General features: G+C 52.3%; 1 long non-coding RNA gene across 1 annotated transcript; it reads right to left on the reverse strand.

Moving 5' to 3' along the window:
* Nucleotides 1-934: 934 nt before the first annotated feature.
* LOC141952433 (uncharacterized) lies at nucleotides 935-4066 on the reverse strand. Its single transcript, XR_012631621.1, has 2 exons — nucleotides 3950-4066; nucleotides 935-1281 (listed from the first exon to the last, which is right to left on the reverse strand). It is a non-coding gene; the product is annotated as an uncharacterized LOC141952433 (long non-coding RNA).
* Nucleotides 4067-4438: the final 372 nt, after the last annotated feature.

The following is a 4438-nucleotide window of genomic DNA, read 5'->3' on the forward strand; positions in this document are numbered from 1 at the left end:
ATGGTGCGCAGCCGCTCTCACAGGCAGTTTTTTGGAATTTAACCGGCATGAAATTGAGCCCAAACGCACATCCCCGCGAAGCCACGAGCAGTTAATTCACTGGGCCATCGGGGAAATTCGGAGGAGGGGAGCAGGATAAAGAAAGAGCATCCACGCTCGGTTGGCTGGGCGTGCAGATGGAGCAGGAGCAGTGGAGGGGATGCCGTGCCCCTCTCCTCCTCGCCCTCCCCGGCCCCTCTGCAGATCCGCGGGAGGGGAGCAGAAAGGCCATAAAGGGAGGGTGAGAGAGCCATCACTTGCCGGTCCCCTGAATGACAGCCTCTTGAGTGAGGCACCATATGCCGGCTCATGCCTCCCGATCGGGAGTTTTTTCAGCGGGTGCTGGCTGCACAAATTGGTACAATTCAGCTCTCGAGCTCCTCAGCTGGTCTCCACACCCCACTTGACATGGGAGCGACCTCTCTTTTGTGGGTCCCGGGGAGAGGGGAGGGGGGACCCCAGGGTGGTGGCGGATGAATCGGAGGCTGTTCCCCCTCGCATTCAGACAGCCCTCGGAGAAGGAGAGGGGGGAGAGGGAGCAAAGGTGCCCAATTAAATGCACATTTATAGCCGATGCCGAGTAAACAGTTGATTGCATACGCGGCGCTTGGTGGAGCGCGGGGGGGGCCAAAGCAGCGCACGGGAGCCAGCCCCGGCTTTGGCTGCTGCGCCGGGGCACACCAAAATGCCGCCTTTGCCACGGAAAACATTGACACTGGTTTAATTTTTTTCTTTAATCATCCCAGTCCGAGGGGATGGCAGGGCCGGGCAGGGGCCAACTCTTTGCTGTTATGTCTGGGCTTCTTTTCACAGTAAATGCAAATATTCTGCAGAAAGCAGGTCCTTTTAGCAAAAAAAACAGTGTATTGCCATAAAAAAACTTTTAGCAGAGACATTTTGACTTCTCTTTCTGGTCCAACTTTGTTTAATACAATGCCAAGCCAAATTCCCTCCTTGTGCATGCAGCCCCTTGCTGTTAACTTGCACCTACGAGTACGTAGCTGTTGTAGTATATACCCGCGTTGTTTAAAGTTTCCTCAGACAGTGAAAATGTGAGAGGCTGTTTTGTTTGTTCGACTGATTGCTGAAGAGCAAAACATTTTGAGCCGTTTACAGCGCTCTCTTCGCTGCTTCCTTCCCCGTTCGGACGAGGCGAAGCGCTGAGCACGTCAATCTGTTGATGGCCAGGTGATGCTGTGGTGCTGGCGGGGAAGGATTTTCCATTCCAGCTGCTCCTGCCATCTGGGGAAATCAAAAGGAGGGGATTGGATCAGCTGGTCGAATTAAAAAATGTGAAACTTGTTTCAGATGAGTTGTCTAATAGATTCAGCGAAAGGTAGATCAGCGACTGTTTTTCCTTTGGAAAGGAAACATTTTTTAATCTGTTATACAATGGAAATGCCCCACGGGGGCTGATAAGTCTTGTCATTTAATTATCCTTTAGGCTCCTGTGTGTTGGTTAAAAACTCTCTTCATTTGGTTCTTCACCGTATTGTCCTTGCCTATCTAGTGTGGCAGGGCGATAAGTCCAAGGAAATAGAAATGTAGAGAGGAGGAAGGCTGCTCAGCGGCGGGTGGAAGGGGCTGCTTTCCGCCTCGACTTCTCTGTCTGAGCAGTGGGAGAGTGGCTGGAAGGGTCTCCTGCGGGGAGAGGTGCTGCTGGAGCGGGTCTGCATCACCGCTGACCTCCAGGTCAAGCGCTTTTGCTATCTGGATCCTGATTCCTTGTCTCCTCTTAGAAATAACGTGCAATGCCCCGTGCAAAGCACGAGCCTGCACTGGGCTCCTCACAGAGAGCACGGACACTGCAGGGAGGAGAAACTTTCATCTTTGCATAGAAAGACCACAAAAATCTGACCAGGCCTTAAGCTTTATTTATATTAGGAGGTTGCAAGTACCCCTAAAAGGTAGCTGTGGTGAAAACAAGTATTCAGCACTGAGAGAAATCAACTTTTATTAACGAATTTGAAAGAAAGGGGATTAATCTTGTTATTTAAATATTTTCTGAAGCAGCACAGAAGTTCTCCATCGTGGGTAGCGCTGTGTTTTCCTCATTCCCAGGGACAGGTTTGATTTTAAACATGTAATCTGTTCAGCAATTAGGGGTCTCCTCTGCTCTGCATACAGGCATGTCACTGCTATTCATGTCACTGGGAGAGGCAGAAGCCCGTGGGCGGGAGAATGGACCCCTTGATGTTTAATGTGGCCTAATCTCTGGTGGGGCTGGGGAAATGTAAATAGGAAGGCTGACGGAGTGAGCCTTGAAAAATGAGCTCATCTGCACTCATGCCCTCAGGACCCGATCCGGAGCCATTCACAACCCTCGGGACTCCCATGGGTGCAGGATTTGGCCTTCACTGTCTTCGGTTAGTGCCGGTGGAGGTTCATGGCAGCCCGGCACGCGTCTGGTCAGCAGTGAGACACCCCATGCAGCCCATCACAAGCCCAGAGCTTTGGTCACACATCCAGCACCCTTGAGATATCTCACCTTACTTCAACCCTTTCTGTTCATCATCAGGAGCTGAATTAATAAGTGATGGCTACAGTGGAAGGAGGGCAGCTCCTGGTGCTGTATTTAAGCCTCTGTCCTTAAACATCCTGTGCAGAGATGGGCATCCCGTCTGCTGCTTGGGGCGAGGAGGGCAGCAGCAGCCTCTCGGGCAGGTTAACGGTGGGGGAGATGTCATCCCTACCAAGGCAGCGCCGGCAGAAGGATGAGCCAGTGTGTGGGGACGTGCCAGCAGCTGCGCCGTGTGCTCTGAGTGGGATGGGGAGAGCCAGGGTAGGGAAGGGCCGGCACAGCCGTGGCTCACACGCACAGCTGGGTGCCAGCCAGCTCCCTGGCAGGGGCACCAACGGGAACAGGGCAGGGAGAGTGAGAAAGAAGCAGTTGCAAGTGTCAGGTTTAGCACCCAGCAAAGTGCTTGTGCAGAAAAAAGGGCTGTTCATCTTGGGCTGTTGCCCAGTGCAGGCTCTGCGTGGGTTGAGCAGGTTTATATGCTCTGGGCCAGCCAGCCCCTGGAGCTGCGTCTCTCCTGGCACCAGGGGAGGGGACAAGAGTGGGCCCGCTGCTCCTGCTCGGACCCATCCGGCTGCGGGGAGGTAAAGACCTTGGCCCCGCTACCTTTACAGCTAAATCAGCGCTTGGTGTTTTGATCAGACAAAGGCTGTTGCTAGATACGTGGCATCTGTTAACAGACTACTGCTGTCATTAGCTGCAACCAGGCATCTGCTGCTCCAACCCAACACGTAACAGATGCCAGTTTGGAAGGAGTGGGGGCAGGGAAACCCCGAAGCTCTAATATTTCACTTTTCTACCGACGGCCCTTCACAGTTGGCAGTGGGGCCGGTCGCACCTCGGCAACTGCGGTGTTCAGATGAAACCTGCTCCTCTTGCAAATACCTCCCCACATCCCTGCCCCAAGCACTCCCTCTTCGCTCCCCCCAGCTCCGGCTGCAGCACGAGCCGATTCCCCGCTCGTGTGGCTCCTTCATATGGCCACATGCAAATCCCCGAGGTGGTTTGGGCATGTGGTGCTCAGCATTGGTGCTGGCACGGCCAGCTTAATCTGCAGCCCTGGAGCCGGCATCGCCCTGTGCCAGGCTGGGAGAAGGCACGGCTGCAGCGAGCGAGAGCAGCCCTGGGGACTGTCCCGCAGACCCCCAGCTTTTAGATGAGACATAAATCCCTAAAATAATAATAATAATGATGTACAAGGAAAGGTACAGGGGTTTTGAATCAGCCCAACTTTCAGGTTTTTGAAGCATGTTCTGGGATGGATGAGGAGAAAAGGGGAAAAGCGCTTGTCCTATGGGGCTTTTCCCCTAATACCGTACAAATGGGAAGACGAGGACCCTGTACTGATGGGTAATGAGACAATATCAATGTGATGTGTTGTTAGTACCGTACCAAATAGGCTTTTAATTTTCTGGGGAGGTGTGGTGCATCTCTGCAGTGCCAGCATCAATCATCGTCACGAGGTCCAGGTCCCGGCTCTCCCGGGGGCCTTTCATTGTAAAGGATTCCCTCTCCCTCTGACTAGGGGCTGTTCTACCTCCGTGGCGATGCCTCTCGCAGACTAATTGCTGATTTGTTCTTCTTATGATGATAGAGCTCATGTCACTGCAAAACAGAACATCAGGATAAAGTCTTTAAAGTGGCTGTGCAGCTGGAAAACTAATGTACGGTCCCTTCTGGTTAAAAAATAATAAATAAAATAGTGTTATTGGTAGCAAGGACATTACTTGTGTCCATTAGTGGTTGGAAATTAATATGGGTTTGGTCATAAGCTGCTCAATACCCGGTTAACATGGCCATTTCCTCAGATATCTCTCCTCCTTTTCTCCCAAATCTTTGTAACCAACTTTCTTTTGGTTTCCTCTGGTTCCTTGGGGAACT

The sequence above is a fragment of the Strix uralensis genome, chromosome 20 (genome assembly GCF_047716275.1).
Source record: "Strix uralensis isolate ZFMK-TIS-50842 chromosome 20, bStrUra1, whole genome shotgun sequence".
NCBI lineage: Eukaryota > Metazoa > Chordata > Aves > Strigiformes > Strigidae > Strix > Strix uralensis.